We start from the raw sequence: 25794 nt of genomic DNA on the forward strand, positions 1-25794 counted from the left end.
AAGGTCCACATATGGTGTTGGGGGACTAGGACAAACTGATGGGAAGTGGACAACTGGAGACATGGAATAGAGTGGAGAATCTCCCATTGTCGGAATGCTGCTGTTCCAGCTATCCTAGAGAAAGGATAAGGCCGGAGGATGTGGGACCAATAGATAGTTCTAAACCCAACATCAAAACTAACTAAAAACAACTTTCAATCCAGTGTTTTAATGTTTGGAAACGTAATCTGCTATCACAATTAGAGATTGATGAGGTACAACAAAGATGCTATGGCAAGGGGAAGTCAGGACGACAGGTCGGGGGGGATGCATCATATTCTTCACCATCTGAGAATAGTTACGAAGCCCCATTAGAAAGCCCTGATAATCTTAACACTAGGGCAGCTGACCTGAGATGGAAGGTTATGGGTAACCTAGATACTTGGAGCTAGCATGGTTCTTTGCCAAGGCTAAAAGACAAAGTACCCTCTGAAGGTCTGCCAGAAGGTGTAAATGCAGTTCTACATATTATACCTACTGGGACCACCAAAGAGACCAATAAGCTGGTGTACACCAAAGCTGCTGTGATCCTACAGCTGCTTGGCTACAAGATGAACAAGAAGATGGATGTTCTCCACTGAACCATCCAAAGTATACGCTCAGTGGCAGGGTAATAACATGTGAATAAACCTACCAAGGGCTGAGACTCGAAGAGCATACAGAGGTGAGAAGCATCACATAACATCAATGCTCCATGGCTAGTGGCTCTTACAGCTGACCATAGCAATCTCCCACAACAGGAACCAGCGACCATCTTGGTGGTAGACATCCAAGAAAGAGTCTCAAATATGAAGAGCTGGAAAGTACCAGGCCGTGACATGATATACACCTACTTGCTAAATAAAATTGCAAAAAAACTGCACTCTATTAACACCTAGCAGCACAAATGAACCAGCTGCTAATGGATGGGACCAACCAAGAATGGTTAACTCAAGGTCAGACAGTCCTGATCATGAAAGATCCCCAGAATGGGGGCATTCCATCCAACTACCAGCTAATGACCTAACTCTGTACAACGTGGATGCTCCTGTCAGCTATCATAGTGCACAAGAGGAATAGGCATATGGCTTCATGAGCAGTACCCATAGGGGTATTGGGATAAACACCCAAAGAGCTAAACACCAGCTACTGATCAATAGAACTGTCACTCAAGACTGTAAGATAAAACATGCAAATCTGTGCACTGCCTGAATTAAAAACAAGAAAATCTGTGATTCAGTGATACTGGAATACTGGATACAGGACGGTATATACTGTCACAGTTTATATTTTTTATGTCACAGTTTATGTTTTGATCTTCATGTTTTCAGCTTATGTTCTTGCCATGTTTCTCCCTTCACGTTAGTCTCTCTCATGTCACCTGTTTCATTGTCATCAGCTGCACGTCATCACTAATCACTCCCTCCACAGCATTTAGTCTACTGGTTTCCTTTCACTCATTGCAGAATCCTCACCAACCCTTCATGTTGCTTTCACAGAAGATAAGTCTGGTTTCCTGCCTCATAGCCTTGTTAATTTAATCATAGCCATAGTCATAATATTTATTCCATGGCCTTGTTTTTTCCATAGTCTTGTTTTGTTTTCACAGTCTTGTTAATTCACCATTTAAATATTTTTGAATCCGGCTCTGCCGCGCTTTTTGATCTTGCTCCCTGTGTTGGAAATAAACCTTTTGTTGAACTTAAAGAATTGCATCTGGGTCCTACCTCTCCATCGTTCTTGACATATACCTATATACTAACTCAGCGTCCAACAAATACAATCCTAGTAATAAGATGATCCCCTAAAACATTTAAACAACTATCTTTTCAGAATATGATAAAAAAAATTTATATAACATTGATCTCTTCTGAACTTGATGTGAATGTTACCATGCCCAAAAAGGGTTGTAACCAGGCTAAGCATCATAATGACAACAGTAGTAAGGTATAGTGTGAGCAACTTAATATGCTCCTGTTATCATGACAAAGTACAGCCTAAACTATAAATCCTGAAACACCTGTCAGTGTTCAGAACCATGGACAGTTCCCCTGGAAACAACAATAGCATGTGGCGTCTGAATTGTTTTCATCTACTGCAGACTCTACTGTATGTTCACCGTTAAGTAACTCATCTTGATGAGATGGCTTTCAGACAGTATTATTACTGCAATGACTAATTGACACAAGAGGCTTTCCCCTTCCTACTTTCAGTCTTTTGATCTTTTAGAGTTGAAAAGGCTGTGTGTATAATCTCTAATGTGCACGAGTAACCTCATTACTCTCTCTCTTTCGCTTTCATTCTTACTGCGTTGAATATGCATGATGGGTAATGATAGATACAGCAATAATCCTGCCTATGGCTGTTTCTTTTTTCTTTTTTTCTAGGAGTTGTTTCTCTGCAAACAGGAAAAATATCAAATTCATACAGGTATGTACAGGAATAAATCTCCAGAATGCAATTAAAGCACAAGCTCTCTTGTAAAATCTTTGAGATTATTGTTATTTTTAAGTCACATTTAATCCTCTGAAAATTGTAGACATATGGCATGCTACAACTCAACTAAGGCTTGTTAGATTAAAACAGATGGTCATATAGTACATCACTTCTGACTGTAGATTATATTATGGCTTTACACGTAATTCGTTACCTCTGAAAATGTCATTGATGTCCCATGAGTTATAGATATTCCCCTAAGGCACTTTTTTCTTGTTACTATTATATATGTTTCTTTATTCAGACCAAGCTGCAATCACTGCATAAGTCACTAAGGAGGAAAATACAGCCTCTTTACTGGAGAATTCCCCTTTTGTTGGACAACACCCACCTGACAGATCTACATAGCATATGCCTATGCTGCACATCTTTTTGCACTGCTGGCCCAGACACAGTAATCTAGCCTAGCACTGTAAGCACTTGTGATTTCAAACTATTTGAAATGGCAGAGTAAGTTACGTAACCACTAGAGCTTAGTTCTGTGCTTTGTGTGCAGATACAGATCCTTGCACTCTGCCAATACAGTACTCGTCTGCAACCTGCAAGAGTGAATCAATGTGAATCTTTTTGTGAGTGGACATGTATGTTTACACAGCGCAATGTAGACCATTTCCTGAATCACGTATTTACATGAAAAACGAGTGTAACTTCCAAAGGTCAACAACGACATCCCCCTCCCCCAACACACACACACATAACAAAATAAATAACAGACAACAGAGTAAAGGGTAAGGTGGGAGAAGAAAGACTGACACTCACTGAACATATGATCATGAGAGCGATATCAAGGCAATGAGACCCAGATATGGATGCAAATCAATAAGAAGAAAATGTGGGTAAAATGAAAAAATTGGGATGCGAACAGGATTTACCGTCTAAGCTCCTCAGCATTCTGTTCCGGGTATATCATCTCTGTGAGCCATCTACTATAAGCATGTTAAACACCATGCAGCAGTGGCAAAAGGACTATGCAAGTCTTTTTTCACCTTTTCCCTTTTTTTTCCCTTCTTTCTTTATTACTCCTTTATCTCTCTCCATGAAACTAAAGCTTCAACCTGCTGCACAATTACAAATGTACAGTACAATGTACAGTAGCTGTCACTCAGGTCTTTGTCTGACCATCCCAAACTTCCAAACTCAACACTGCCTTGTGTCAAACATACACCTGCTATAAGTTTTAAGCAAGGAGAAGGAAAAAAACAAGCAATTCAAATAATGTTAGTGGGACAGAAAATAATAATAATAATAATTTATCGGTGACAAAGACAAAAGAGTGACAAAAGGAAACAGAAGAAGAAGTACTCTGTTACTATCACAGTGCTCTATAATAAAATAACTGATGAAAATGGAAAAATATAAGCACAATGACAGAGGATAAAATAGGATCTAACATAAACTGGAAGGTACCTGGTACACAAGACCAATTTGAAACTGCATGCCCATTGTGTAGGAGACGTTCCAGAGAAACTACAAATCTGATAATCCCATTGCAAGAACACAAAGATTTCAAATGAGACTTGTATATTAATGGGAACTAAACAATGACTCATGAATCCACACCAGGCTTCTAAGACGAAGTAAAAATAGGTGTGGTGTGTGATATTCATTCAGTTCTATATGATAATGCTGGGTTCATACTGGTGCTTTAAACAGAGAAAATGTTGTTTAATCAGAAGATAAACAGGTCTCATGTTCATGTTTATCTTAAAGCATTTTGCTAACTAAATGGCCACTGAGAACATCTGATGATTACTGCTAAAACCAAGCAAATGTTTGAAGCCCATTGCTGTTGCCAACTCAGACACAGTGGCTTACTCATTCCCAGCTGGATTTGCTGGCAAGTTTTCTACAGACTGTCATTCAGTTCACATGGCAACCTTGCTCTGTCATGGCAGAGGAGTGATCAGCTTGTAACATAAGACAGTTCTCGTAAACACACCTCATCTTATTGACTGTTGTCTAGAGAAAACTCTGAAACAATTGAGACACAAATCTCACAGTACAGCCCATTTTATAGCAACTTATGTTCTTTATATGGACTGTCAATTCTAAAATATCACCTCCCGCACCACAAAAACACAGTGGTTTGTTGCTATTCTGTTCAGGTCCATGGAAATGTAATGTGTCTAAGCAGGCTTGGTCACACAGATACACAAACCAACTAAATGCTAAAACACAACACAAAATAATGGGAGATACTCAACATACACAAGAAACCAAATTTCCACAAATAAATGGAATTATTTTCAAATTGCAACAAAATCTTGACTCTGTAGTTTGTGAATTAGAAAATCGTTTTCAGTGTCTTCACTAATCAACCACATATTAGAAAACTCAAACTCATTTTTCAAATTTTTCCTAGCAGCAATACACTCAAAAAATATAATGAACTGGAAATAACAGTGTTCTGGAAAAATATACAATCAAGAGTTTAATTGGTAACAGGTGAGTGTCAGGATTGGGTATAACACAATACACCAAAGGCTTAATCTCGCCAAGCGAGGACTGGTAGTGGCTCAGAACATTGTCCTGAACCGCACTGGATAATCAGTTAGTACAAAACAAATTCCTCCATGCAAACTTCCAAAGAACTTTCAACATCTACAGAGAGAAATATTGTGAAAAGATTCAGGGAGTCTAGAAAAATCTCAGTGTGTAATGGGCCAATGTTGGATGTGTGTGACCTTTAAGCCCTCAGGCAGTACTGCATGAGAAATGTTCTGCGGTCACACGAATCCATGCTTTAGCTGCTGTTGGGAAAAACTGACATCTGCTTCCAACTGTAAAGTGTAAGAAAAACTACCCAGGCAGGTGTAAAAGCCAGCATTTGTGATGAGGGAGTTAGGGGCTAGATTGGTGTCTTATATTATACTTGCATATACATTCTACTGAAAATTGTATGAAATATCATGAAGAGGAAAATCAGACAATGACTGTGCACATTACATATTTCTACTGGCATTTATATTGACCTTTAAGATGCCACAGAGCCCAGATAAGTCAAAACCTTGTCTGGACAAGGGTAACATAAAGCATATTTTTGCATAGTGACATTTTAAGGGGTATACATGAACATTGTAGTGTAGTGTTTGACAAAGGTTTCCCACTCTGTCCATGTGATTATGTAAGCAATTAATGAATGACACTTCTTGATGCAGTGTTGTCTGAAGGATCGGAGATCATGGGTGTCCAGTTAGGGCTTGCATGCCTGATTGATCTTTACACATGCAAGTCATTCCAGATTACCTCAGTGGTTTAATATTGTGCATTGTAGAGGTGAAATATGCAAACCCATTCCTATCTTTTTTTTTGCTGAATGTTGTTTTTAAGCATTGGATTAGCTATGCTTATATGAACATCAAGCAGATTTTGATCATTTTGATCAAGATCTGTTAAGTTGTGTGCTTACATGGTCAAGGCATTTAATCAGAATTACTGATTACTCTGTTTGAATCTGAAAAGTGGGCCTTCCTGATAAACAGTGGAGAATATAATAAAAGAAGAAAAATGTTGTTTTCACAATTTTATTCCCAACTCATCAACGTAAGAGCCTACTTCTGAAGCTACCTATAAACATGAAAGTGGACCTTTACAGTTCAATACACTTTCACTCACTAAAGCAGACTGCACACTGTCAATGAAACTTAACGAGAAAGAGTTGTCCTTACACACTGATCATTACAGTTTGTCAAGACATTCAGCAATCTTTAACTCTTGTAAGGTTTCCAACATTAGTGTCTGCCATCAACCCGTTTACTTTTGATTTGGCCATGCTTTTACCCCTTGGAAACTCATTGTGTCACCTTCCCTGTTGATTAGACTATCAAATGATTTAAACATACCCTCTCAATCTGATTAAAATATTTTCCAACTGAGCATGATCTGGTCAGTCTGATTTTTTTAATTTTTTATCTTGATTGGACTTTTTATTTGATTAAAAGTTGTCTATGTACTTAATGGAGATATTCTGCTCATTTCTCCATTTCTGGTCCTTGAGGACTCAAGGCCACTTTCACAAATGCTGTTTTTGCACTAGGTCTTAATTACAACCACCTGCTGACATGACTTTCCTAAACAAAGTGCTCTTGTCCTGTCTTTATTTGGAATATATGGCAGGTCTAAAAATTTGGTATGTATGTATTTGAACAAATGACATAAAGGGGATGCAAGAAAACATTACATATCTGGGGTTCATTCTCACAACCATAGGAACTTATGAAACACTGCTCATTTTTTCAATTAGCATTTTCCATACTTTTTGCTTATTTTGGGTTTAGAAAACAGAATCTCATGTAAACATGCCCCTGCTCCAGCTCTGGCACTTTTGCATATCTACCACTTTTTGCTTATTTTCTTACTCACTTTGTCTGGTCTTCTTGTAATCTCTCCAACTTTTCTAACGTCCTCTGTTTCACTAACCTTAACCTGCAACAAACACAATCTACCAGCATGATTTTGCACTAGTGAGCTACAGGCAGCAGCTCCTCTGTTCACTACTCACTGATGACCAGTAATTGAGTATCCTGTAAACTGGCAGTGATGGTCAGAGCTTGTCCCCAAAATGGTGGGCAAAACCGTCTGTTTCTCCTGCAATTGTGCCAAGCTCCTGTGAGGTGAGAACCTTTCGCTTTATCTCCTCCTGAGCACCACCTGTCTCCCATTACTGGACACACAATCTCCCAATCCCTAACCTGACGTAAATATGCTACAAATACCAGTAAATACCAGTGCAAACAATCCTCTACGCTGGGCCACATATAACCTATCAATTTTTGTTCTGCATTAAAGAGCCATTGTTGGGGACTAAGAAGAGTTGAGATTGAAAACAACTATTGGCAAACACTTAGGATGAGAGGGACGTCAAAGCCTGGTGCTGCTGGTTAAAGCAAGGATCTGCTTTGGACATCTGAATCAAATCCACACCACTGGACAAGCTTCCAGTCAGTCTTTGACTGTTTGAAAGCATCTTGTCACAAAATATATTTGCAATTAATAGCATGTTTCCCTTCTTAAAGTCAAGTTGTTCATGTTATTTTCATTTTGTAATTTGGAGAGAGCAAATTAATAAGTCACCAGCTGTTGAAATGGGCTTAATGAATGGAAAGGCATTGAAGAGCTGTTCCTTGCATCTATTACAGCTCCTCCCTGCAGGATGGAGCTGCATATGTCTGTGGCACTGGCACAGGATCAAAAAGGGAGACAAGCCACCTCAGCTGGAGACAGCCCCTTTGCTCAGAACAGTTCTCCTTGTGTGGAACAGTAAGACGAGTGAATTAGCAAAAGCCAGCATAGATTTAAAGCTTATCATTACATCCTTTAGATAAAATGAGACAAGGAAAGGGGATGTCCTGTGCCATCCATGTCTATGCTGATCAGTGCAGTTCATTATATTGCCACGATTCACAATATCACGATAAGATCAACACAGTAGAGCACACAAGTGTTAATCCAGTGGGTGGAAAAGGGAGTTCCTGTGTTCCTGTGAGTCCTCAATCACTTCATACATTTCAGACACAGATTAAATAACAGAACAATTGTCACACCTGATAATAAACAGTCCTCTTTATGTCAAGGGCAGCACCAGTTTGGAGATGAAGAACTCAACTGCATAGACCATGTAATTATCAATCTTAGTCTACCCTGACATTTCATAGGTCAGTGAAATTGTATTACTAATGACATGGGATAACACTGGATCAGAACAAATAGGACAGAATGTAATATTTTGTGTTATAATCAGCTTATCTGTTTGTGGCACAAGTGTGCAGACAAACAGGCAGCCTTGTTTGATGAGAATTACATAATTTGATCATGGCAGATTTGTGAGATTCTCTTTCTGTGGTGGTTTCTGACTTAGAGGGGCACAGATATGAGGGTTCACAAGAAGAAAGTTGGACACCCACTTTCTACTTGAACAGTGCAGTTCTCATTTGTCAGATTGAGCTGAAGCTTGTTTTCTGTTAATCTGGTAATTTACCGCATATTACTTCCAGTGCATGTTTTACGCCGCATTTGCAACTGGCAGCAAATCAGACACCTGCGTCCCAATCAGTTTTGTGGAAAATTAAAAAATGCTGACATTTACATTTGCATCATTACATTTATCTTTTCTTTAAAAAAATATAAATCTTAACAGATACAATTTAACTAAAAAAATCTTGTGGGGAAATGTATTGTTTTCAAAAGCTTCAAATGTGGGATTGTGTTACTTTCTCACTTTCAACATTTAACAACAGTTGTTCACATGCTTCACAACAAGAGACAGAGGTTCACACTTAGAGAATCTAGAAATCTAGAAATGTGTCTTTCAGTCACCTGGACTGTGATGGCCTATGCTACTGGAGAAATGTTACAGTCTTAAATGTGTGCCTTTTTTTTTTGCAAGACAAAATGCACAGGAAATATTTGTTTGAAATGTGGCCAAAAATTATCTGAAAAATGTGGGATGTAATTGGCAGGTTTCTAGTCATAAAGAAACTGTGATTGTGGTCTTGTACACTCCCTGAAAATAAGCCATGTCTGAAAAAAATCTTTTGATGAAAAGTAAACTATCTTCTGCAAAGAATTTAATTGCTGAGTTTTGCTTTTCCAGGGATCTCCACACAGACTAAACAATACATTGGAGAAAATAAATCACCCATTTACTCTTCTATTTTCACGAGACTAACTGTAGAGTCTAGTCCAACAACTGCAAGCATGATACAAACCTAATTTCCATAAAAGCTGCCAAATTTCGTCGGTCCTCTTGAGAACATATTACTTATTCTTATAGCAGACAAGCCCTCTAACTTCAGGATAAATAAGGAGTGCAATTTTGAAACTGATTTAGTTCAGCTGTAGCTCCCCAGTGGTCACAGTAACTTTAGTAAACATTGTTATCTCACCAACATTCTACAGACCAAATCATCACAGGTGACACTTCTGTAAAACTGAAAAGACACTAGGATTGAAATGAAGCCAACTGTTTACAAACAACAGCATAAAAGAAGCCAAGTCTCTGATTCGAATGAAATTCAATCCAGCGTTTAAACAAGGTGCCGGAATGGAAGGCTGCTGCTGCACAAAGCTCAGTGGTCAATATGTTAGCTTGTACTCATCAAGGGATCAGAGACAACTTTGATTTCCTCAGTCAGGGGAGACGATGCAGCAGAAAAACAACACTAAAACCAGTGAAATCTTTGGAGCTTCTATCACATTGAAGTCAATTTCTGTATTCTGCAAGACAACAAAACTCCAAAACAAAGAAGTGACCAAGTGAATTTTTTATAAGGAGTAAGGCAGAGGTCATTGTTACTTATGCAGTACGCTTAGGTTCATCGTCGTACCAGAAAAACGGTGTTCTCAGAGTGACAGCATGTGAAGCTTTCTTTTGGTTCAGTGTTAGGGTGTGTTAATGCTTGTTTTTTGGTTTTCTGGACTGGGTCAAAGTGAAAATTTAGTCCTAGTTGGTTGTCACTTAAAAAGTTAAAATCTAAATAGCAATACCCAATTCTACCCAGCAGAAAAGAAGAAAAGCAGGAGAACTTTTGCAAACGTATAAAAGTCAAAGTAATGGCAGGAGTTCAGGTTTTGTACATAAAAAAAACTGTTACAGAAATGTGCTCCATTCACACAGCTGCACCAGTTAGTGTTGAAACGGGACTGACGTCTGCTCAGGTTCATCAAAACTATATATCAACTAAAATAATGATGATAAAATTCTTTCCATAACAAAACTACAACTATTTCCACAAACCATTAAGATATGCTCTGAACAAATACAGTTGTTCTTTAATTTAAAACAAACATTTTAGTGTCAAAATAAAGCAAAGCCGATCAACAGGAGTTGCTAAAAGCAGCATTTCCTCACTGTTCTTTTAGTCATCAGTCTGTTTACAGAGCGTGACAAGATAGATAAATATGACGGCTCATTACATAAAAATGCTGTCATGTGTGCAGTTGCATCTTTTTTCCTAATTTTGATCAATTTGTGTGCAGGTTTGGTGAATTTGATCATGTTTTGGTTAATTTCAGCTTATTTGTGTGCAAGAGAAGCAGAGTGAAGAAAACAGCTCAGCCTTTCACCGCAACGTCACTGTGTGCACTAAAGGAAGCTCTAACCTCTAATCTTTAACCTCAACAAACAAGTGGAGCACAGTCACCTCCCTGTGTTTATTTCAAGATTTTTTTGTGAATGCTTTGATTACTAAAATAAATCCTACATGAATAATGATTCGTTTGTGGTGGCAGTTTTAACAGCCAGCACTGTTGCTGTGCATTATTTGGTTCATTACATTACTTAACATTGCTTTTCTCCCCCTGACCCACCAGAACAACACCTTCTTCTTCTTGTTCAAGGAACTCTTAATCAGCTTAGTAGTGTTACTGACATTGACATACATACGCCTGGCTACGTTTCTACTGCTTAGGTCAGCCTGAATCAGATCAATGACTGTGTTCCTCTATAGCTTCGTCAGCTGAGCAGACGTGTGGTAGGTTTCTTTTTGCTGTCCTTTTACAGCCCTGGATCACACCATTTTTAAGAGTTGCTAAAAGGACCATCAGCTCACTTGAAGTAAAAGTATTGCTCAGCTTCAGACAAAAATGGGATTTTTTTTCTCCTGCAGAACAGAATAAAATTACCATTCAGTTTCTTCAGCCTTTCCCTCAGTATTTCATGTTAATATTGGTGGTAAAATGTGGTCTACCATTATTTCATTTAAGAAACAAGCATTTTTTGTATTCAATGAAAATCTAAATGATTCTTCAACTACAAATATGGCATTTCTATTGTTGTAACAATCTCAAACATTTTACCATGATGAAGGTACAGTACACTTGTGCATGGAGTACCAATTTACCTGGGTTATAATGAATTTAAAGCTTCACTGTCTTTCACAATCCGGCTTCTTCACACTGATCAACATGTATGTTAGGTTAATTGGTGATTCTAAAATTGACCTTGGGAGTTAGTTTGCATTGATGTTTGTCTCGTTTGTCTCTGCTTGGCCCTGTAATGGACTGGCGACCCATTCCAGTCTTACACCCAGTGGCAGCCAGAATAGGCTCCAATGATTTGCTCATTGCACAACATTAGTAGATGACAGGAATTGAAGGCAAATTTCTGTAAAAAAAGAATAGAGAATACAATTCTAACAATGTTAGAACAACGCAATCTTTTCAGAGTGAAACTTCTGAAATTATGTCCCTTTGCTCTGCATTAACAAGAGGCAAAGCTCACAGGAAGCCCATGACAACAAAGGGCAGATCATTTTTTCTTCTTCTGCTGGCACCCACTGACCTGCCTTCACACCCACGCACACCAAAAGAGAGTGCTTTCAACTGATCTCGTTACAGAATGCAAAATAGCTCTGTTAGTTTGCAGCACTAAACTTTCACAATAAACCAATAAAGACTCAAAAATATGCACAATTACTATTCTTTTTCTTTCTCTGTTCCTGACACATGCGAAGCGTTTTTGGAGAACAACAACCAGTTTTATGCATATCAGCTGAAACTGCCCTTGAGCATCCAGAGGCTGAGATATTGCACTTCACAACTTCAGTTTCCTGCCCAGCACGACTCATTTTTCCTTTATGGTACCATGTAACATATCAACAGCTAGACAGCAACACACTTTCATCACAATAAAGTAAAAATGATCAAAAAGAGACACGTCGCCATTGAAAATAAAGACAAGACTCTGTGGCAAATGTAGCAGATACACCCAAGACGTTTTGGGAGGAAGCAAGGAAGAAGAGATAAAGCGTACAAACACGACACAGAACAAGAATAAACATCAGTTTAAATTGTATTGCTTGAGAGAGCTCAGAGAAAAAAAATGGATGACAGTCAGATACAAATATACTTTGTTGCTATCTGTAAGTAATAACTGATCGGCTCTCTCATTCTGTTGGGGATGTTTTGTTTGGCATTGTCTGTAAATTTGTCAACACGAAAGGTTTAAATTCATGAAGAAAATATGATCATGACCTTTTCTACCTCTTTTCTCTGTAGGCTGTAAATAGAAGGAGACTGGAGTTATATTGTTAATCAGAAATGGAAATGAAAGTTATAACCTTAGCATATTCTGTCTTACAGATGAATCCTCTGTTAGCACCACTTTTCTATTTCCGACAAACATGGACTTAAGTGTTTTGAAAATTTTGGCAAATTTCTTGGGAAGAATCTTGGAATTTTGCAGCTTTTCAAATTGTTCTCTATTGTCTTGCAATATATGGCACTGAGGTAAAATGAGTATGATGTTGCACGTGTATTTATTTTCACACATACATCAACTTTAAATCCTTCAGAAAGCTGATTGTATTACATATATATTGGAACATTTTTGTTGTTTTGTCTTTTTGTATTCATATATCTATATTCATCACATCTATCACAGTTATTAAGATATGCAGTCTTATTCTTGTCAGGTTCTGTCTTATCTTATCCTATCTTGTCTCTTGATATTTTTGGTGGTTTCTTTTGTCAGGCTCAGAAGCACGACAACAAAGTCACATGTTTAGCTGTGCATCAACAGCGCTCATTAGTATATAGATTGTTTTCACAACAGAAATATTACATCCCATAACTGTAGAAGGAGCCCACGATTTTTAAACAAGCCTAAATCTCTTGTGCCTTTAAGTTTAATTTCGTCAGCGTGTGTTTTCTGCTTCTGTCCCACTCGCGATTATTTTCTACAGCGCTCTCACCCGTATGGTTAGGAATTACAAGAACAAAGATGGGTTGCAATTAATGTACATGCTTAGGTCTATATGTTACAAATATGTGGTTAGACAGGTACAAAAACCAACATGATTATTTAATGATTCATAGCTGATCATTCCTGTCATGTCACATGAAAACAGCCTGACAAAAAGACAATGGCCTTGGGCCATTTTCACAATTTTCTATTTTGAATCTGTGGTTCTACTCTGACAAATTTTATTATATAAAGAATAATATAAATTAAATAATAATTAGCTTTACTTTGTAAAATATCAACTAGGAAGGGAATGCAATGGGGATCAAGGTTAAACAGGGACAAGGAAAGAAATGGAAACTATAGAGACAGGTAAGATGAAAGGGAGAGTGATTGTAAGCAGGCTGCCATCCTGGCCTGGTAACCCTGCGGCTAATGTACAAGGTTGAATAATGGTTCTGCATGCAATGCGAAGCACGTTGTAGCTGAAGAGACCACTCAAGCCTTCTGGGGAAGGGGAGTTATTTCAGTGAACACATACATACACAGGATGAGACAGCCGTGTTTTGACACAGTGCACTAAAAATAGCTCATTCTTAACAGAAAAAATAGTGGCATGCAAATCCAGACTGGCACTGGATAAAACATTTCTTTCAAAGAGAGTCTGAGAGCTGAACTAAGGGGCATGGTAAATAAGAGGAGAGTGACCCGTTGCAGGGCAAACCACTTAAAATCAGAAACATCTCGCTGTGACTGTTATCCCACCTGACGTGTATCACACCAGACCACACAGCCTCAATAACATACAATAAATTAAGTAAAGCAATTAAGAAGCATGAGCAACTTTGCAGATTGGTTACGCAATTGTCAGCCTGTGGGTTTGTGTGCTCTGAAATGATGGCAGACAGCCTGTTGTGTTTTCTGCTGCATACTGTATAATCATTAATCATGCTTGGTCTCTTTGCTCTTTTTCTATTTCCAGAGAAGCTGAAGCCTGAGGGCAGCAGACCTAAAGCACTGCAGCACGTGCAGGCTGGACTTCAGCATCACTGCTAATGTCATGCAGTGTTAACTCGCACACAGCAGAGCAGCCTATGGAGAAAGGATCACGAGGACAACCTACAAATGGCACCTTTTCACCCACATCTTTATGTATGCAATGTTTGCTCATACTTTATTCGGACACTCAACTTTTGTTTTACTGTTCCCTTTTAAAGATATCAAATGCATGTGATGAATGTAAAAGGACCACAGATGCCTCGTAGTTGCAGATAAGAAAGTAAGTAAATAAATACAATGTGGACTCAAGGGTATAGAAGCGCAAAAAAACCCCAGCTGCATTTCCATCCTGCAGGAAACTACTAGGAATACTGATGAGTAGTAGGTACTTTTGTAAACAGAGTGACAGAGCAGGTAGATCAGGACACATGAACAGATGAACGGGCACTGTGTGTGTTAGAGCCACATGAATAACACATCCTTCTTGTTTCTCTCTCTTCACCGCTCTGTCTGTGTCGAGTGCATGAGAGAGGATTTCTGCAGGGTGTGTTGGAGTGTGAGTCATCATCAATGCAGGGACAGAAAGTGGGGAGAGGCATTCTTTAAGTCGAAGACAGTGCTTATGGCAGCAATGCGGTAAGGACCAAATGCCTTTTCCTGCACCCTAGTTAAAAGCTACAATAAATACCAAACAAACACAGGTAAAAGGAGACAAATACATCCAAACACATGAAGAATATGCTGTCTTGGCATTAAACAGTTCAGTACAGAAGCTCCAAAGAATCCAATCAAATTCAGGGCTTTTTAATGCTGGCCTGCTTGCCTGAGGCATATAAACTCTGTTTGGGCAAATTGAAAGTCAGGCAATTGTAAAATAAATGAGATGTCGTAATGCAGTTTACCATATTGAAAAATGTGTTGTTGTAGTTAGCTATTAACTAGCTGTCTGTGATGACTCCCCAAAGTCTGTCAACAAAAAGGCTGTTCATTACTTGTGGACCAATCAAACTCTTTTGTTATCACATCGAAGCATATCTCAAATGGGGACAACTGACGAAAAGCAGAACCACCACGCAAAGCAAAACGACGAGCGATATATCAAAGGAAATTCCTACAGAGTTGTTCCGAGGAATTTCCTTTGGTCAACAGAATGATAACAAAGTTCCAGCAGAAAGCAGACACACACCTTAAAATAAAATTCAGTTACTACATTATTTTGGGGCTTATAAGATCATTATGACTGGAGTACTGGAATCCCTGCTCCCAGTGTTATTTTACTGTCAAATTCTTTATGGTGTTCTTACTGATCTGCACCTTTGAAGACTGACTAGTGCCCTAACCTATCTAATCTCCAAAACTGACCTTTTTTTTCAACATTTCTTGCCATCTCCATGTACTATAGTTCTTTCACCTAGATATTTCAAAATAAATAGGATAGGATTGAACTGGAAATAAATACTACTTAGAACTCCTACTCTTGTCTCATATTTGTACATGCATAGTATTGTCTCTTTTCATGTTATGTAATTCTGAACAGAAATGGGATAAATGAATGATTTTTATCATATTGATGATCTGATTTACACTTAATATGTACATCCTTGTTCAAATCATCACAACCAAATAATTGGTGTAAAGGTTTTGTACATTGACTGGTTTTGGCAGTTGTGTTAATCCCCAGTTATCATTTTCACTTTTAAGCTTAGCCACTGGACATGGGAAAAAAAAGATTGGTTTGTTTCTCTTTTTTAAGGTATAAAGTTGTCAGTTTACAAAAAAAAACAAGGTACATTTCTATGACCTTGTTTTTAAAAGCCCTAAAAAAAATTCTGCCCTTGCTGTTAAGTAGCTAGCTCTACTTCCACCTCTTTGCAGTGCAGTCAGCTAAGAATTCTCTTACTGCTTCTGGAAGTTTCTGGAAACGAGCATCGTTACAAAACGTGTCACATAAGGGCAGATTTCTCCAGCAGGCTCTGGATTTAATGTGAAACTTCAAAGAGCAAACTGCTGCCAATATTCTGTCTTTAATATGTTTAGTATTTTAAGCAATAAGTTTTGGATTTAAAGGTGTTTTTCTTTATTACTCAGTCATATTTTAGTCCATAAATTATTCCAAAACAATAAAAAGATCATTTGAGCTTTTACTTTAATAGCTGACCACAGAGACAAAGAACATGTTAAAACCATTACGTTTCTTTTTTCTGCTGAACAATATTGTCACAAATCATTTTAGCTTTTGAAGTGATCATTTAGGATGAGAAATTTAATGAAAATTAATCAGGAATCTGGGTAAATGAGCACTGACAGAGAGATGTTATTGTTTTTGTCCCATGGTGAAAATATCAAATTAACAAATAAATCAATGACCATGAATTTTCCTCTGATATACCGAATATTTGCACCCACATTTTTCCATGGTTAAATTCTAAAATTGTTTTCACAAGCTTGACCTTACCTTCTCCCATACAGAGACTGTACAAGTCTTAAAAACAAGTTCCCTCATTTCTGACCACCACTCTCTGGTAACCAGTGAAATACGTCCAAAAGTCTGCCTGGACTGCAAAGACAGGCGAGATAGACCGCAGAATCCTAAAACCACAGCACAAGTCTGCAACCTGATCCCAAACTTCAGCTGAGGACTTTACTGCCATCCAACCCTACTGATTAAATTACACTGTGCGGATCGAACTACAGCTGTCCAATAACCCACGGCCTAACTGTTTAGCAAAGAGTTTGACACAGTAAATTAATATATATTTCAATGCCAGCATAAAAACTACTACATATGTGCTTAAGACAATCTTATCATAGGTAAAAAAATAAATAAATACTTACATTTTGCCATTGTGGGTATTTATAGACTTCAGAGACTCTATCACTCTAAGAGAGTTGAAATGTATTCCTCAGCCCCTGGTTGAAAGCTAAGATTTGTCTGTCATATTCAGACTTTATACTGTTGAAATAGGTCTTTGCCATGTTTTTCCTGATAATAAGAAAAAACTGTATTCATTCACTCCGATTTAGCTCTCAGATCCATATTAACCAAATGTGACTGACTTTCATTTCAAAAATAGATTTGTGAAACCCAAGATATCAACTATAAAAAAGGGGGGGGTTCTAGAAGGAGAGGGACAAGATATAACTAAGCAAACACGTTTTTTCACATGAGCTCATTGAGCAAAAAGTCATGTTAGATTTGTGAATCATCCTGAGCCAACCTGTCAGCACTACTTTTCCTTAATACGTATCCTAAAGTACCTCCAAAGAACAAAACCTCAAAGAAGACAGCTTCTCACCATTGAACATAACACTCTCATGAACAAGTCTTTTGGACTGCAAAAAATAGGACTATTCAAGGAAGCCAAAGAGTGTTGCTGCAACATTTAATAACAGCTCCTCACAATTCTTTAGACACTACAAGTGGCCAGCTTATCAGTTAGCTCCTATGTCTATATGAGAAATGCTGGAGGCCTTCATCGGCTTTAAATACACCCCAACACACGTCTAATTAAGCACTACTTGACTGTGCACAATTAGCCATTTCCCGATGATTCACAGCAGCACAAAGATTACAGAATAAAGTTTGCCAGATATTTGACAAATGAATATTTTTTTAGAAAAGTTAGATAGGGGGATAGAATAATAAGCCCAAAGAGTAACCAGCCCATATCTGATCCTCAGTATATCGCATCCAAAACTGAAAGGATACATGGTGGTTTCCTGGTTGAGGAGTCTTCTATATCATGAACTTCTCTTTTGACTTAACTAAGCCATGCCAGATAGCACAAAACAAAAGTACGCCAAAGGGGAAAAAGACCATAAACCATTTTTGACCATAAACAAAAAAAAATTGAATAAATAAATGTTTTCTCCACTTGATGCTAATACACAAACAGTTCAGATACCCTATGTAACAAAATATACAGCATATGTACTGAAGCAGGGATATCTGTTCAAATTTCACAGCCATTCATTCTACACTTGCTGAGACATTCAGCAACATCATGAAAATTGAAAATGAATACATTATCAGGATTGATCTTCTGCAAACCAAGAACAGTTTTATCAAATCAATGACCAACATTTGCTAAGACAAAAAAATAGAATAAAATTTCAACTGACCATGAAAGTGAAATTAACGTAACTAAAAATACGGAAGCCCGAAAGGGTCATACATACATACATTTTATTCCATCCGTTTTCCCGTAATAACGAGATAATTTTCCTAATTTTCCCATGATAACGAGATAATTTTCCTCTGTTTTCTCGTGATAACAAGATCATTTTCTTCATTTTCCTGTGATAATTTATTCAAGATATCAAGAAAATAAAACAATATTCTCCTGCTCCTCTGACATTGCTACACTAAATGACATTTCCTGCAATGATTTAATAGACTGGACTATTGTTTTGTTTTCTTGAGATCTCAAATTAATTATCTCGTTATAAAACGGAGGAAAATTATGTCGTTATCACGGGAAAACGGGTGGAATAAAATGTATCCATGTATGACCCTTTAGGGCTTCCGTATTAAACAGTCCTCTGGCCTAAAGGGACAAGTTTTTATTATGTTCAGGTATGAATTATTACCTTAAAAAGCTCTATTACTTGACAGTGCAGCTTTGGGATTTTGATAACAGGCATTGTAATTAGGCACACATAATGGAAATGATCTTATTAACGCTGCTGGATTACAAGCAGATTTAGGTTACCAAAACACCTATATCAGACATTTTTCTTTTTACACTAATTTCTTCATCGCAGTTGGCACATGGGGCACAAATATCAATATTCAAAGTCAGATCTTTCTTTAGGGGAGTGAGATTATCAATATTTATTCACTGGCTGAGTCCATAAATACCAGCAGCCAGACCAAAAAATCAATGCACTCCTGCTACATATTTTAATCTCCCTATGAAGGTCACATTACTCCAACAATGCCTGAGAGGGTGCAGCGTGTGCACGTTAACGCAGCCAGCAGCGCTTGCATGCACATTACCCTGACCCTGACCCACTACTACTAATGTCGCTGAACCACACGCTGTATTAAAGAACTGAACAAACAGAGGAGTTCAATGTCCAAAAACGGATTAATTAAAAACCTTTATGTTGCAGATTCTGTGTCTGAGCAGGACTGTTTTCAGGTTTTAGCCCCACGTAACTCATGTACATTATAGATGAGGTAGAAGAGAAGGGGAGTGTTCAGTGGAGTGCTATTAGTTACCAGAAGGCCGAACTAAATCTCCCATATCAAGACAAACCCACATTTCTGAGCCACAGGGGTGACACAGTAACAACTTAGCCTTCCCTGCAGGCTGCTGTAAACTTTGGCACAACACTCCAACCTACACGGAGATTCATTGGATGAAAAAAATGCTCTCGTTGCTAAAACTGAGGCCTTGCCAAAGTGATTCTTGCCATCATATGAATTTGTCACTTTGCTAACTGAGCTTATGAAAGTTAGATGAACATTTTACAATCTTGTTAAAACTGGTTGCATTATTAAAAGGGCATATTCATCCTGTGAGGCGGGAAAGAGAGCCTGTAGCAGATTGAAAATTTAATAAGCTCCATGCACTGGCCAGAGATTGAGAAACTTGGCAGAGATTAGTTCTGAAATCCTTAATATAGGCATGAGAGTATTTAACCTTATTGTATCATGCATGCACTCAAGCAGGTCAAAAGATAGTGGGTTGTTCAGACCTGTGATAAACCCACTAACCAGCTTATTTCAGACACTTTCCCCTGCATTTAATCCGTGATCTGAAGCAGTGTTTCAGCTGCTATTTTTGATTTTGAGTGTTTTACCTCAGAATAATACCGTACTATCAGACCATCATATTTTTTTGTTTCAAGGGCGTTATTCAACATAACTGGCCTGCCTCATAGCTATCTCAAATCTGTGTGTTTTCTAGCATTAGGGATGTTTCACTTTCAATGTCCCACAGCACTGCTGAATGAATAGAGGGTAATGTGATGCTAAAGCCGGTGGCTATCATGACAAGCCATGCTTGCTATAGTTGAAGGTGGATGGTGTCAGACGGCTCAGGCACACCTGACCCTGCTAAAGACAGGAAGGAAACTCTCTGCTATCTCTGATAAGGCTCTCATAAACATTATCTTAGTTTTATAAATGTACTCTTATCTGGTCGTGAGGACGCATACATGTATGTATATATTTTCGAATGTGCATAATTGTGCTCTCCAGCCCTGTTACTGCAGAAGAAGCAATGGGCCTTGTTGCAGTGGCAGCTAGCACAGCCTCACAGTAAAACATTAAATAGTCATAAGAAAAAACATTTGTGCTGATGAAGACAGAATATTTTTTTGTTCCATTCAGCACAATGTTCAAGCTAATGTATTTCCACAAATGTAGAGTAAAGTAATTTATCCTATTTTATACATCTGGTTCAAGTGTCCAGCACAATTTGTGTGTTTAACAGAGGAGGGAGGGGTCAGGGCAGTAATCCAGGAAAAAGATATTTTAATGTGATACCTTATCACACTAAACTCATCTTTACTGCCGAACCTTTGCAACATGTAAACAATAACAAAACAGTGCTTGAAAGTACAAGTAAACTTAACAAAATGCAAACATTTACAAAAAAAATTCAAAGTAAAGTTTCTTAAAGGCACCAGTGGTAAGGACAGGAATTGAACTTGGTCCTTCCACTTAGTAATTGGTAGTATTTTCCTCCATTGGACTTTTAATTGAAAAATAGATAACATTTGCGTATCATATCACATTTGGTCATAAGACTGAGTTGGACCTGCGGTTTAACATCAAGGAACTATGTGAAACAGGGATCTGTGTACAATACCAGTTAAGCTCTATGTTACACTGCCTCAAAAATTAGGTTTCAGAATAGAATTTAATCTATGATGTATGTCTTTATATCACAGAAAGAATTTAGACCGAAAAAAAATGGTTCAGAAACTCCATTTGATCTTTGATCTTCACATGTTGCACAATGTTCACATGTAAGCATTTCCCTCTTTTGATATGTTTGTAGAGGAGACTGCTGCTACAGTCATAAAAAGAAAAACAGTGCATATGCACCTGGATGACCCATGTGCATCTGTAAAACAATGATAGCTAGTCAGTCCATTAGAGAAGAAAAAAGGGCTGCTGAGTGAATGCTGTGTAGAAAAAGCAGTGTGTGGTCCTGGGTCAGCCAGCAGCATCTGAGCGTTAATAAGGGGAGTAATTGAATTAGAGGATCAGTGGAGGCCTGTAGTGTGGGCGCCACACGGCTCTAATTTCATTACAAGTGATGTAAACATGAGGTTGGCCCCCAGTACAGGGGCCACCAACATCAATACATGCACCGATAGACATGCATAAACACAAATATACAATGCTTGCACATTGAAATTAATTACAAACATTTACATCTATCTACACCTGTTTTTCTCATGTTCCATCATGTCCCACCGCACAGGGATTTCAGCCTTGGGGTGAGTAAGAGTCCGGATAAAGCAACTGAATGTGGGAGGGGACAAGCATAACTTAGTGATTGTGAAGTATTCTATGTAAAATTATGTCACAGCAAGAGTTGAATTGATTAGCAGCATTTTTCCTAAGATGACAAGGTTTTCTGAACATCCATGTGTATGAACACACATACACATCACATTTTTTCAATGCATTGTATCATATCTTGGCCTGAAGTTTCACTTGACTATAAAACTGAGCAAGCCCTCAGTTGTGACTAAGAGACACCAGAATAGACCGTTCACATATCCATATTCAACTGATGCTTTAGAAGCACAGCGATAAGATCAGAAGAGGGTGAGACAGAAATGTTATTTGGTCACAGCTATAAAGGAATTGCAGAGTCTAACTTTTTGTCAAGATACTGCAAAATATTTAATGTTCATGCTACCAAACATTTTTAAAAGATCCAGATTTGAAAAATTCAAAACATAAACTGATGTGCATATTTCCTTTTTTGACACTTTGGAAAGACTGTAAGATTATCAAATGTTTACCCGTGCACCAGCGCAGGAGTAAAACATGATGGAATGCAGACTTATTTTGTTGTTTTTTTACACTTTTAAGCAGGAGTGTATTTTTTTATGACACTCTTCATCTTCAGCAAATGAAAAACCTGAATGCTTCAGCGATAAAGATGTGTCTTTGCACAGCTCATTTAAAGCAGGGGTTATGCTTAGTCTATATGACCTTAATGGCTGGATTTAAGTTAGATAATGCTGCATTAAGGAACACTGAGTTATTTCACCAGCATTAATGATTATTTTCTGTGTGACACATTTTGTTGATAAGTATAATACTTATCAACAAAATGTGTCACTTTTCAATAGATAGGCCATTGTTTAGAGAAGGATACATTGAACACTTTTTAAAAATTGATGGTTTTAGAAGGAAAACAGATAGAGCTGAATAGCTAGGCTATGTTTGGTGTGTTTCTTGTTGCTCATGCATTTTTAAGAAAGGTTGCAAGAGAAAATGTCTCATCTCTCATCTTTTACAAAGAGACCAAAGCACTTTGATTAACAAATTCTGTTTTGTTCATGTGAATTGATAGCAGATCAAATCAGTATGAGTAGGTTTAGATTCAACCGATGACTCACAATGCTGTATGCCATGTCTTAATGTGTTAGAAACACAGACAGAACCACAAAACCACAGATGCATTATTTATAGGCAAGAAATTGAAGTTTAGGAAAGCTTTTTTTCATTTGCCACTTGCAGTGAAAAACTACATACTAAAACAAACACTGTAAACTGCTAGAACAGCAAAAGCTTCTGCCCATGTCAAATGTGTACAAATTCCCTTCACAGCAGAGAACTGCAAATCTTAAGGAGGACATATAATAAAGCTAGAGAGAGGGTACACAATATCTAAAGCAAAGAAAGTATAAAAAGAAAAAAACATCACTTGTGTCAAGTTCACTCAAGAAAACACCAATGCTGTATGAGACTAAAAAATGTATTAGCAGTTCAGCTGAGGAAAATACTGTTACCACAGTTATTGATTGCATCTTTTTCATAAGATAACAGAGCTGCAGGCTAATGGAGCTTGCTGAAGAAGTGCCTCATGCTCTGCCAGTTTTTCATTATCACTTCTCTTAGTTTTACGGAGGGCCATGCAGTATTGGTAATTAATGTTGCTAAGGCAATCTTTCAGGATTCATAATCAGCTCTTTCTCTACCTGAGGGACCTAACATCACCGCCTCAAACCCACCCACCCATTCTCCAATATTCCTGTTCCTCCCAGTCTATCTCTCTGTTGAGTTTTAACTAATGACACAATAGGACACGTGAAAACTTCAAAGCAGTTATTTTCCAGCAATCGGCATAGGCACAAGGGAGGGTTTTTGTGAGACATGACCTCACACAATGATGTTATAATAATCAGAAAATAGTGTAAATTAGGACTAAAAGAAGGCCAATTTCACATTTAACATCCTGTCTGTTGTGTATTAAACATGTATGCAGCCAAATACAGAGTTAAACAGCATTTACACAGAAATATTGGAATGTCTTTAGGGACAAATTTACAAACTGGTTTATATTCCATTTAATTTTTATTCCTGTTCGGTTGCTCTGAAAATGTGGCTGCATCTGAGCGTAATGGCAGGCAAGCCCTGAAGACATGCTGACAAGATAATTATCAAGTTCCCTATCAAAAGCAGTGAGAAAGTTTAAAAATAAAGTTCACACCACCCTCATAATGGAAACAATCACAGTCCGTGGAGATAACTTCACACCCCAATACACTACAGCTGTCAGAGTCCTCAAAGGAAGACCACACTGAGACTGTGAAACAATAAGGTTTTAAGGTTGTGAAAGCCAAGATAACAGCTGTGCCTCTGTATGCTTGTGCACTGTCTCCAATCTGAAATCAGGAAGCAGGACAGGATAAATATGATATAGACAACAACCTCATTAGACTGTTATGTCACTATCGCTGCCAATAAAATTCCTGGACCTCATCATATGTGTTAGATATATCAGTTACATTGTTCATCAACACACAGGAAGAAACTGTTAAGAACAAAGCTTCAGTTTATGGTTCAGCCAAAAGATGTCACTCATAACATTGCCCTCTGTGAAAACAACAGTCTGCTAAGTGCCGAAGAGACAACAGGAGAGAAAGCCAGCAGCCCCATATGCACAAACACACACTCGACTCATTCTCTTAGCGCAAGCATCACACTGAGGTTTAATCGATGGAGCTCATTCATATTGAGCCCCAGACATTGGGGGAAGCCAGGGGAATTACAAGAACCTCCGCTGTGAGATCACAGGCTGAAGGAAGCTGGAGGAAGACTAAGCCAGCTTCACTCTGGAAACCTGCTGTTTACTGTCCACGGCATCTTCAACAACATGCTTACAGTGTCTCCTTCCTCCACAAGAAATTAGAGTGACGAGGTCAAACAATGCCAGGTAAAAAATAATTAGGTAGGTTACATTAGGTAAAAAAATGATAAAAATTCCAAGATAATTTTCTCTGTAGATGCACCAGCATGCACAAGACAATCTGTGTTTTACCAAATAAGCACTCTTGTATTTAAAAACTAAAGTATGTGCTTCTGACTCGTTTTAAAGTCAAACTATTGTTATGCACACTGCTGGACCCGTAACTGCCTTAAGGCACCCGAAGGCTGAGGTACCACACTTCAGAACTTAAATTTCCAGCCTGACACGTGAAAGTTTTACTTTAAGATACCACGTCATGCACCAGCAACAATTAAAGAAAGCACACACTTTCGGCACTGTGAATAAATTTTAGAAAAGAAAAAAAAAATGTTGCCATTACAACCCTATGGGAGGATGTGAAGAAGAAGAGAAAAAGTATATGAACAAAATACAGGACAAGAAAAAGCATCAGATTGGAATTTACTGCTGGAAAGAGCTCAGAAAAACAAGATAACAGACGGATGCAGATTTAGCTTCACTGCTGTAATTGGTAAGTAATAACTAATGCGCTATCTTGTTCTGTCGCTTGCTTTGCTTAGCTTTGTTGGTGAAGTTGCCGACGCACCAGTTAATAATCATGAGAAGAACAAAATCATGATTGTTATCCCATGTAAACAGGGCAAGTTAGAATGAAATGTTCTGACTTCGCTGTTGGGTTTAGGAAATAGCACCAGCTGGTTAGGGTCAGAAAATGATTGATCATAGTATGAGCTAAAATACATTCTTTTTACAATGTGAAGGTCATCCTCAAAGAAGCCATTTATACACTTTGCATAACACTTCACAGGCATTTGGTCTAATGACCACTAGACGTTGCATATTCTTCAAACATTTCTGTAGGTGGAATCTGCCTGCATGACCGTATTAACATTGGGGCCGCACTTGGGAGGAGGACAGTCTGATCAGAGGTGAAGAGAAAGCACACACCTTTTCCCTGACATGTTCAGAAGAAAACTACCACTTTTGACCCCAATTAGTCACGATGATGAACGAACACAAACAGACATAAGCACTGCTCATTTCATTCAACCAACAGAGGATGAAATGACTCATGGTCACAAGTTCATATTACAAAGCAGGGAGAAGAACATGAAAGCCAGAAATAGCTTAAAGCATATGCCTGCTCAGCAATCTTCAACTGCCCTTAATGGC

At 38.1% G+C, this 25794-nt stretch overlaps 1 protein-coding gene across 3 annotated transcripts in view; it reads right to left on the bottom strand.

Moving 5' to 3' along the window:
• The window catches only part of rimbp2b (RIMS binding protein 2b), a 65706-nt gene that overhangs the window by 39737 nt on the left and 175 nt on the right, over positions 1-25794 (bottom strand). The gene's annotated exons all lie outside the window — the stretch shown is intronic.

This window comes from Leuresthes tenuis, unplaced genomic scaffold, assembly GCF_036924035.1.
Source record: "Leuresthes tenuis unplaced genomic scaffold, fLeuTen1.0.hap1 SCAF_6, whole genome shotgun sequence".
NCBI lineage: Eukaryota > Metazoa > Chordata > Actinopteri > Atheriniformes > Atherinopsidae > Leuresthes > Leuresthes tenuis.